At 31.0% G+C, this 12515-nt stretch overlaps 1 long non-coding RNA gene across 1 annotated transcript; it reads left to right on the top strand.

The window, feature by feature from the left end:
* Positions 1-711: 711 nt before the first annotated feature.
* LOC143174267 (uncharacterized) lies at positions 712-7398 on the top strand. The gene is made up of 4 exons (XR_012998076.1): positions 712-822; positions 2899-2975; positions 7089-7247; positions 7337-7398. It is a non-coding gene; the product is annotated as an uncharacterized LOC143174267 (long non-coding RNA).
* Positions 7399-12515: the final 5117 nt, after the last annotated feature.

The following is a 12515-nucleotide window of genomic DNA, read 5'->3' as shown; positions in this document are numbered from 1 at the left end:
AGAGTGGCCACGGAAACTCTGGAAATGCTGTGATCTCACCGCTTATTTAATCTACCTGGCTCATCCGAGCTCGTGTCACTACTATAATTCACGTGGGACAGGTTGACGCGGGCCAAACCTTACAAATTTGAATATGAAACTTACGACTGTCTACGGCTGGAATCTGCATTCATATTGCTTGCAGCAGTGCCGCAGACTTTCTTCGCGAGACCGAGGGTATCATTGTGACAATAAAATTGTCATTTGAAGAATTATATGAAGATATTATTCCCTAAATTATGGAAGAGACGGTTATTTAGTATATTGAAACCTTTGCGAAAGATATTCTGAAAGTCCCGCGGGTGGCGTCGTTTCATAAAATACAAGTTGCACTATTGAACTTATTTTTACGACTCCGCGGCACAATGGAACTGATTGTAACAGAGGCGTGTGAGTTACGCGATTAAACCATTAACATACCCGTGATTTCCCCGTGCGCAATTGGCGTTAGTCATCGGTGAATTTTCGGTTACGTGTACTTAACGGGAATAGTTCAGATACTGTACGATAGTTCGCTAGAAGAATCGGAAGTGATACAGGAATAAAAACTATGCCATCTGGTTTCCGGTCGACGTTCTTTCAATAAAGCCGATGTACGCTTTACGTGGTCGGAATCTCTTCTCAGAAGATCGTATTCAGCCGCGAACAAATATTTAGACACGGTCTTGCAACGTCGTCGCAACGTCATCGTGACGTCGTGCGAATCAACGATGACGCAAGGTCGTTTCATTGAGCAGCGAGACGTTCTATCGCGACGCCGATACGCGGCGCGCGCGGCCGTGTGTGAGTGTTTTTTGAATTATTATCATTAATTTCTTCTATTTTTATCGGGAACTCCTTTCATAATATTTATTGTGGCGAGGAAATGGAAGACATAATAACGGATAACCTTCATAATCGAGAATGAGATTTTCTCGTGTATAAATGTTGATATTGATATTATAGACGGAACACGTGTATGCCGGAAATGATGTATAATTATGTGATAAATGCTTTAGAGAACATTCCTAAATGTACCTCTACCGTTTATTTGTTATGTTTACTAAAAATCTAACTTTAATTACTTTAATTTGTGTTAATAATAATATTATTGTGTTCAATCTGACTGTATTATCGTAATAATATCATAACTTGTATATACCATAATCTTAGAATATATAAAAAATTTATATAAATTATACAATAATATTTAGTACAAAGAAAATCGAAGTTCAAAATTGGCTCTACTTATTTTTATAACTTAGAAACTACTAACGAAAACAGCAGCCTGTATGATTGCAAAATATGTCTATGTTATCACATATCAATATTTAAGACAGTTAAATGACAACACTTCAGAAGTAATAGAATATTACATACATTGGAATTTTTAGGTAAGTTTCAATTAAAAATAATCTAGATACTATAATAATCTTGAATTAAAAATGACTTAAAACTATAAAGAACGTACTGCAACAAAGTTCAAAATAAAAAAACACATAAATGTACAAGTTTATACAAAAGTTCAGTTTCTACGGCATTTAATAATTTATTTTCTAAAATTACTCAAGCTGCAATTGAATTAACACCGAGTTTTACAATTCTATGTAAATAAATGCCTAAAAAATAAAACACATGTATATGTTTGAAAGCGGTGTCTTCAATATTCTCAATTCAATGTTTTATTTCTCCCTTGTGACACATTCTTTGTTATTGGTATAAAAGTTTAACTATTAGTAATAAATTTAATAATCCTAATTATATCTTTAATTATTACTTTTTAATTTTAAGTCTTCTAATCGGATCCACTAGTAATAAAATATTTATTTTCGATTATGTATATCCCTGCGTTTTTTAAGGACAGTATTAATACACAATAATAAGCATAACTGAACAAATATTATATAACTCATAGTAAACGGTTTTTACAAATATTAAAAAGGAATAATAAAATATGGTAAGCATATGATTACACAATACAATACTGCTTACGGTGGATTTACCTAAATACAATTAAATAGTAATAATGCTAATAAGATAAAAACGGAAAACACAGTTGTAAACCTAAGAAAGATTTCCGAAGAAGATTGTTGGGAGTTTTGAACGAGATCCTTCAAAAGATATTAAAAGATTGCTTAATTAGATAAGTATGATTAATCCGAGCGTCTACTTTTGAAAGAATGAAAAACCTTAATAAAAATATATTTAAACTCGTCTGCAATTTACAATAAGATATATATTTTACTTATGATTTAAAAAAAAAACTTAATTCATAGATATTAATTACAATCGATATTTGAATTTTGCTGTATGAAAATGTTGATGAAATCAGTTATTCTTTAAATAATTACTTTCATAAAACTTATCATAAATACATTGTTATAACCACAAAAGAAATCTTTAAAAAAATGAAATTCTATGTGATAGTACATTCTTAATTCTTACGAAACAATGTCTAGTATTGCAACTTTGCATAAATCTATGCATCATAATTACAAGTGCATTTACGGATGCATTTTTTAAAAGATAGAGTAATAAATCTTAAAAAATTTCTTCTATAATTTACTTTTAAAAATAACTACACTTAACAATAGAAGGAACCAATAGCGACATCTATGCGAAAGGTTTATCACCGACAAAAACATCCTTCATTTATTCCATATCCAACTTTCCGAAACTTGAATTAGTACAGACGAAATTGTAGCGGTCAAAAAGAAGTAATTTTCACATAATTATCAGAAGTAAGTGTTGAATGAATAGATGAAATCAAATTTTATTTCAAACGACCAAAATATTTACTACAATGAGTTAATATATATAAAAAGTATGTAATATTAAATGAATCTTATACACGAGTTTATGGTTTGAAATTATTTAAAGCGGATCTGAAAAACGTTATGGACCATATCTGGCGAGATTGTCCGAGAACAAGAATCAGCGAAAAGAAACATCTCAAGGTAAGAGAAATCATGAAAATTTTGCCAAAATTTGCAGTTCAAATATTAAAAACTGGATATTATAGAAATTTATGGTCAATCATATTTTAAACATGTTTTATTGTGTCATATATTAATCGATAATTAAAAATTAAATTGGACCTACCACCAAGAAGACATTATTAACCTCTTATTGTACAACTATCTAGTTTCAAAATTAGACTTGCGAGAGTTGTTTGACTGTAACTCATTTCTTAACAAGAAAAGAAATTAAATATTCTCTAAACGAGAAAATTCACTCTAACGAATAAGTATTCATAAGGGCAAAATAGTATTTTCCTTCAATTGATGTGAAGTGAATGATAATCATACTTATTAAATGCTATCTAAAATCTTCGCCACGAACTTGACTCACTATCGTAAGACAAGAAGTTAAAATTAACTCTAAGAACAATAAACTCATCAAATCAATTGTTACTAGTGAAGAAACGTGTTTCCGGATTATAACCTTTTTTGTTCATTCTTTATGGAACAGAAATGATATGGTAAAATTCGAAGTAGTCACAGTTTCACATAAGATTATGAAACTATCACTTAACGATTTATTAATATTTTATTTATTATAAAAATCGTTGCGTCGTTGTAGAAAACGTTCACTATAAAATAAAACATAATTTTCAAGAAAATGCTTACGTTTTGTTGATTTTGAAAACAACAATTACTTTTATGACAGAGCACTGTCTATATGTAGTACACATTACGTATCTTAAATTAAGAGTAATGATATTAAGAATTTTTGAATTACTTTAGAAATTAAGACAAAAATATATATATATGAAATGGATTTAGTAATCCTACTCTAAAAACACACGAATTCTGCGGAAAGTACTAAGAACTTATTAATTATGAAAACTCAGGAAAAACATTGATGTTACTGTATCGATTAAACGTTTCATTTAGTTAAAAAAATGGAACTAAGAAAAGCGATCAAGAAAAATAATATGATTTGCTGTCACGTTTTCCAATCACATTGAAACAAAGTTTAAACCTGTGAATTGCTTTGTTTATTTGTTACCACTAAGTAAAATAACATGGGCAATCTCTAAGAGTTTCTAATATTTGCTCTAACTGCAAAAATATATTCATACCATCTATGTTTACTTTTGCACTTTATAAAGCTGATAAGTTGATAGCAATGTATGATGATTTGCACGAAACCTACGGTTATAGAACCAATTATGCTTCAGATTGTCAATACATACGTTTATGAGTTTCCGTATATATTTTTCACGATTTAGAATAAAAGATTTTCACATTAGTAACCATTGTTCACTACTTCAGGTGAATATACGTAACGGAAAAGTAAATTTGCTTTCAAGCATATTGTTAATTATAAAGGTAAATAAGTTAATTCATTATCAACCGTTTACACACATGTTAATCGAATTATAAGTAAGTTTTCTACCTGGTCCGAATATCGATTTTAATTTGAATTGCTTAGAAAATAATGTAACAATTACATAAACAGTGCAGAAAGATTAAATATAAGTAACATAATTAATTTTCGAAATATTTGAATGCGCCCAAAGGATCTTCAGCATTGTGTCTTTGACATTAGACTAGAAATACAAACCTATCAATTTGAAGGGACGTTTCGTTGACCAAATTCATTTCTCATAGCTTACCTGATCGTTACGTGAATTAATATTCGCGGACAATCTATTATCGAGATGCGAACGCTTTGAAGATCGATGCTGCAGGAAAGCTTGTCAGAAGAAGGTTCGAGCATAACTCGTGCGCCCTGTGGCTAATGGACGTGTCGTCTCGTTATTAATTGCATCCACTTGCGACCTAATTCGGCCACGTAATCGGTGTCTCGGTCAAGTTTTGACTGGTGACGTAGATAATTGCTGTAAAGGCCGATTAATACGAACCATTAGGCATGGAGATCGTTGAACGACGACGGATACCAATGGTATTCGATGTAATCAGAGGAAACGAAACAACTCAGGATACTTGAAAAGACCACCGAGGCTATACTGATAGCGGCCTTTTTACAACAAAAATCAAATTGATAGTTCTTTTCATTGAATGCTATAAAGAAAATTTATTAAACGCATTAACGTGACGTTGATTTATTACAATAATTCGATTAATTTCCATAAGGTTAGACTTTTTCATATTTCGTTAAATTACTTATTAAACAATCATAATACGAGCATACATGTGAAAAACAACATACATTTATTTTGAAATCGAAATATTTGTAGTTTGTAATAAACAATTTTAGTTAAAACATTTCTAAATTATAGTGTTTACCCACTTGGTTTATTATCTACCTACTGCTATTATAACTTTAACTCATTTTTAAGATAGTATCTATTGATAAAAATCTATACTGTAGAGTAATGTTTGTTATATTTGATTTATTACGAATCGTACAATAATCTACAGTGTAATTAGATGGCTAATGTAACACAAATAACGTCCACTAAATTATTAAGAATCCTTTGGTTTTGCACTTATTGTTTTCATATGTTGATAATGCATATTATAATCCCTACAAATAAAAAATTATAAAATTATTCAAAAATGTGTATTTATAGATAATATCATACAATCTGGTATTTAACCCTTTGAGCTTCTATGTCGAGCGTGACTCGACATCAGTTTTATTTACAAGAGTGACTCTTTGTCAAGATATTTTTAAAATAGATTATATTGTTATCTCATTTTCAATATTGTTAGTAAGAAGAATCGTTTACACTGCTCTCTACAAACTAATTACTTTTTAAAATGAATTTCAAATAAAATATCGTAATAATACAGAATCACCCAGGAAAAAATGTAAAAGAAATTCGAAGTGCAAAGGGTTAATACATATCACCTTTCTTTAATTCAGATATTATTACAGCAAAAATAAAATATGCGAACTGCCCATCATCGATTGCTTTACTTTATTATCAATCGAAAGCTCATGTTTATATTTATCGCAAATAAATAACATCCACAGTCTAAATTCTGATAGTATTCTTTGAATGTACAGAATTTGAAAATCACATTTCAGTTATTTGATAACATAAATGCATATCTAAGTATTTACTTGTTCCAGGATATACAACATTTATGAAGATAAGACTATTTAAAGATGTCAACAGAACGGAATGTTTATGTTCCGTAATAGTATGTCAAAGATAAATTTCCTTCAGATATAAATGTAATCATTATCAACAAAAGATACTATTTATATAATCATTTCTAGTTATATTGTATAATTCATTGTGATTAAGTACCGCGAATACAAACTACGTATACAGATTACAAATTCAAGGAACAAAATAAACATATAGAGAAAGTAACTAATGTATAAAGACATTTAAATAACTTTTTCATGAGGTTCTATCTTAATTCTACAAAAAAAATTTATTAATGTTTATTGATATGTTTTATGTGTTATTTAACAATACGTATACATAAATATTTTCATTTTTTAATTATTATTAGCTTCTTATTACCTATGAAAAATTTCAAATTAAAATTAATTTTAAGGAATTAAGCCTAAATAACTAAATTTAAATCAGTGTCACTCTGTAACTAAACATTTAACTTACAGACTACAAATTGAAAGCACACATATTTTTATATTTTTTATATTTATTTCCAACAAAGTAGCACATACTTAACATGTATATTATTAGTATTTAATTAAAAAGTAGGAAAGCGTTCAAAAGTAACGTTTGCAGTCTTGGAATATGTTAAAAGTGTCCTCCTAAATACAAATTCGCAAAAGTGGCAGGGGTTAGTAAACTATTTAGACGAATATTAAGTTACCAAGGGTTGAATATAACTACCTTCTTTTACTAATGAAAGTACTCATAAGTTTACTAAACTGCTTCAATTTCTCTTAGTAAGTTCTTCCAGCTTCTGTACATCTAATATTTTTATAGCATTTTCTTCCCGTATATTCCAAAATTCGTACATCTATTGTGCTTTTTATTTAACAACACACTAAATGAAATTTCCAATACAAATATTATGAATCATAAAGCATCCACTATTACAATAACAATATTTATTGATGTCATGCACTAGTTTGAACTTTTCCAATAATTCTACTTGTTTTTCTGCTTATAGCTTGAAATACTGCCCGTGCATAAAAGCTCACGGAAGAGAAAGTCCTCGATGACGATGACATCATCGCTACCACGGTTATGGTGTCTGCAGAATCTGGATCAGAAATTCGTGGTAAAAGTTTGATCGAAACTTTCCATGAATCGAGTAACGGTCATACAAGTACGTAAGTACCGACCGAGCACGTATGCCCGAAATACTGGGAACAGTCTTGAAAAACAGTGGTATACGTTTTGAAGAATGTTTTTTAGGTCTTCCGATGATTAATCGTTCAGTAACCGACGGTCGTACATCCGTTTCTGGACGACATCATATCGGGAAAACCGTATTTTAAATGACAAACGTTTATGTTCTTAAAAAGGGATATACATATAATTGACGCTTAGCTTTCTTAACCTTTTCGTCCCGGTGCGTTTGTCAGAAAAAGCTGTGGATGGTACGAGACCCGTGTGGCTTGACATTTGATATATGGAATGAGCTTACCACTTGCGATATACATCTGCGTCTTACCATTCAGAATACAGATAAGTGTTATCGAAAATCAATTGTCTCGTTATAAGCAAATGCATTTAAAATTCTGTAATTGAATTTTCTATTGATAGTACTATGTGTTCAATGTGAAAATATGTTACACTGGGTAGAGTACGTACACCCTTCGTTATACGTATATGCATTACACAAATGTATTTTTACTCTTCATAAACGTATGTGCTTCTGACAAGAAATAAAGCAATTATGAAGAAAATATGTATTGCGTGTCCTACTTTTTGTGACGAAACATAAACAATCTATCATTTATAGGATAAAGAGTTCTTTAACTGATGGCTCAGCTGAGAAATATATCATTGTAAATAAAGAAATAAATGAATAATGGAGAATAACATTTTTTCACTTGAGAATTCGTTTTCGAAACATCGAATTTGAACACATTTAATCAGAAATTATTAATTAAATACAAGTGTGTTTGATAAATTACAAACTTAATTTCAATTTGAAGGCAGCTCTTGTATATGTCCGTATTTGATTTTAAGCGTGACAAGAAATGTTCTTATATAAAACAAAATAGTATAAAGTTGATAATTGTTATTTAAAAGGAATCATATTGTTATCTAAATTTAGTTAAAATCTAGTTATTTAAAAAAAGAAAAACTTTAATCCAACAACGCGACTACGAAAGGCTTAAGATATTTAAAATATTAAATCTTTCGTCATCTGATCGTAATATGTCACTTCTAATACTATTATCATGTAAATTGATGTATATATTAATATTTTAATTAAGAAAACATATTTAATTTATATAAAATATATATTTAAAATCATCTTGTGCAACCAAATTATTCGTAATGAATTAGAACAATTCTTTAAATTTAAAAATTCTGCTTTTTTCTAATTAACGCATTATTAATTGAGAACAAATAAAACTTTCCTTACAGTAATGAAATTCTACACATATCCAATTACTAATTAAATTGAATTAAATAACGGCGATAATTACTGTATTTACTTTACCTAGAAAATTCGTCACATTATGTTTGTAACGTTAAATTCCTTAAAATACGTTTCTTGCTAATACCAATACTTGATCAGTGATGACTTTCCCACCAACGCATTCACCGCGTACGTAAACGTGCCATCTTATATAGTGTACTCCTTCGCACGAACCTACTGATTTGAACTTCAGTTACTTGCTTCCCCTTCATCTAGTGATACACGTCTATCTTTGAACAATGAAACACCAGAAATGCGAGTGACGTCACTGGTTACGAATCAGACCTTCTATGGGTCTTAAGTTGGGAGTTCGAATCTTACCTACATACTCGTTGACCGCCTAACACCCAGTCGCAAGTTAGAAATTACGCATGAAGGAAACTGCATATTGTGGCTTGATCAGATTTACGAGATCGTAAATATGGCCATTTCAACTGCATTTTCTTTTGTTTTCTTTTAAGAGATATTACCAGCGTCTGTTCTTTATAAAGCCTGTGACCCATAAAACCGTTCACATTGTCAATAAATTATGAAATGCAGAACAGTGGGTGAATTTTTTTATCTGCCACCTGGAAATAACAAAAGTTAAAGTACGCTTCCCCTTTATATACCACATAGGTATAGCGATCTTAGAAAACATTTTTAGCAACGTTAATAAATACGAAAACATAATCGCTAAATATTCAAATTTGTTTATTCGAAACCGATAAACAAATTAATTGTTTAAAATACATAATTTGTCTAAGGAAATTTAGATATGTACGAATTCTAAATGATAAACTAAAAATTGTGCTAATGTTTTTAGTTCGCATGAAAATTTATAGATTTTTAAATAACAAGAGTCCTAATATAATTCCATTGGTCTATAATACAATAAAATTATGAACAAACAGTTGAATGAAATATTTATGGCGGTTTAAATATAATGAAAAATCTAAATTGTTATCAAATTTTTACTATAAATTTCTTCAATTTTAAAGAATTAAAATAAATAAAACGTAAACATTATAAGAAATGTAGAAGGGAAGGTTCTATAATTCCTTAAATTGAATTGCATCGATGTAATGCAATAGATTTCTGCGTTCATCCGTTAAAAAATCGAAACGGATCCGTGGCCATGTTACCCTCATTAAGGAACTGGACGTAGAAGATAATTGATACTTTCATAACCTGGCAGCATTCCCACCTGTGAATTGTTGAGTTTTTGTTACGGCCTCGTTAAAGGTGACAATAAGTAGTTACTCGATTCCAGGTAGGTATCTGTCTACCTGGCGGCTTGCCTGGTGTGAAACATCGTAAGTCGAAACACGATGCTTCCACCCTGAAATTATGCTATATTGCGATAGAATCTTGCACACAGATCGATACAAATTTTACCTTCTCAGGGCGTAATGTATTAATCATCTATTCTATACTAAAACAAACATTTTCTCAAGTGAAAATGATATACAAATAAAATTGTTCAAAAGGTAAACGAAAATCAGTGTATAATCATTGAAATAAAATTAAAATAAATATATTTATATAATAAGTGTGTGTAATAGGTTCATAACGTGTAACCTGTTAGCAGTTAAATTAAAATATGCGTGTCGTTTATTCATGCATACGCAGTGATAAATGAATTGAGATAACGATAAATGAAAATACTAATTACTGACAACATCTCGATACGCTTCATCAAACACATTCCTACATATTGTAACAGCCAACACGCTTTGTTTGAATTTATTAACCAGAAACATCTAGTTAACTCGTCAAGCAAATTTACTAATATCTCCGACTCACTCTTCATTATTTCACTTATTCAGGAACGAACCATTGAATTTAACTATATCATAATATCTATTAAAGCAAGAATTCAACCTTACTAGATAAATTACAACATAATTCCTTCAAAATCATTAACGTTCTCTTTCAGCTACATCTATGTGAGTTTTAGCAATATAACAGATTAATAGGCTACGTGAATCTTGATGGTAAACGACAAACAGTTTTTAATTCATAATCTACGCTCGTCCCGCGGCAAAATACTCGATAACACGAACACTTAAAGATATCGTGCAAAATACTTGAATGATTCTTGCCGTTTGTATCTGCCGTCGCATGGTCCAAACGGCGAACGTTGCCAAAGCGCCGCGTGTACGTGCAAGCATATTGTCGACAATTAATAACAAGAAAAGAGCAGGCGTTTGAATGTGAGCATCAATAACTGTCGTTAACAGACAAGCGACTCGATGATTGAGCCTCCTTATCCAAGGTTTAAATCTATGAACGACGCCCGACATATCAGGGATACAGTTACGCTTCGCACTGACTGCACTCGAGAGCCACGACAGCTCTCCCGCATCCAGTCGAACGATCCTATCTAATTATGTAAGTTACCGGCAGCTATATATATACATGCGTGCGAGTATAATACACGCCAGAGTTTACAAATTAGCTGTGGTTACGAGATGCCTTGTACACGAGTGTCGGCGATACACTAATCACGGTGATTGCAGGGGAGTGCAAATCGTCGGTAGGATAATATTCCGCGTAATTGGTTCAGCCCCTGTCAACCTGTCTAGCTACCGGACGATGTCTTAACCTGACTGTCTATACGACACGTAAACGTGCGGGATGTACCCATTTTAGCAAGATATCACCTACCATGTTCCGTTCGTGGAATCTATTACGTACTTCGATTTTACCTTATGCACAAATCTGGATCTGTTGCCGGTATGTTTCTCGATTTTCCTTCCTTCCATGTTATGTGAAAGGAACAGTGAAAATATAATTAAGAAGAACGACGTCTTAAGTATTACTGTCGTACGAGTACGACTGCAGTGAGTTCCTTCGGAAAACATTTGTACCGTAACGGAAAAACGACGAACCGAGTGAAACGAAGATTGTTACAATGAAGAGAAATACTTAAAATCAGATAAAATTATTTCGCATTCCAATCGATGACGCATCATGGGTAACTCGGAGTACATAGAATTCACGTAATTCTAGGAATCGACGAGGAGTTCAGAAGTTCAAGAAAGATAAGAGAAAATAGCATAATTCTACTACCGTAGTTTACTGCAGCAGTACATAATTGAAAATAATGAAGTAATAGAAGCAAAAATACCAGATATAGGGTTGAGAAGATGTTCTATTTCAAACAATAGAACAAGTAAAAAATAAGGGGATAAAAGGAAGTTTAATTGTTGTTATTATTATTATTAATATTATTATTGTTGTCGTCGTCGTCGTCGTCGTCGTCGTCGTTGTTGTTGTTGTTGTTGTCAACTAATTACGTACTTCAATCGGTGCACTTTCCTGATTAGGAATATTATGTTACTACGAATATCTCGTATACTTAACGTTTTCTATTTGTTGTAATTTCTACTTTGTTTGATACGTTGTTTGATACGTTGTTTGAACTAAATTTTGAAATATGCTTGTTACAAAAGTACATAATTTTCCTTGTAGTCCTACCCAAAATGGGATCTTAAAGGAATATATCAGTCTAAATTAGTACCAATTTGCATATTTATCGACCTTCAAGATGCAAGTTGCAAAGTGTATTTGAAGCCGTTATTCTTTTGGAAGGCCAATTTTACCAAGCATATATTTTCTCCCATGAAAGCGTTAACGAGCTACTATCGTGTTTAAGGATTGATTTCCAAAATCATAACGACTTATATCCGATCTGCTTTCTGAATAACAGATCCTTATTATTACTGAGAAGAGTTCTTCCTAACATAATTTTTAATAAACCCATTTTTATTTCATTTTTTCCGTTGTCATTTTTGCGTGAAGAATATTTCTCATTCTTTAAATTATTACCTTATCGTATTCCTTATATTCCTTATTTGTCGCGTATTTTTTCAGCTACATACACAGATACGCCCATTCATTTTTTCTACTTCTAGAATCTGCAGGTATTCTATCATTCTTACTCATCTATGAAAA

This window comes from Nomia melanderi, chromosome 2, assembly GCF_051020985.1.
Source record: "Nomia melanderi isolate GNS246 chromosome 2, iyNomMela1, whole genome shotgun sequence".
NCBI classification, from domain to species: Eukaryota; Metazoa; Arthropoda; class Insecta; order Hymenoptera; family Halictidae; genus Nomia; species Nomia melanderi.
The sequence above is the reverse complement of the archived record's forward strand: the minus strand, read 5'-3'. Positions and strand labels throughout refer to the sequence as shown.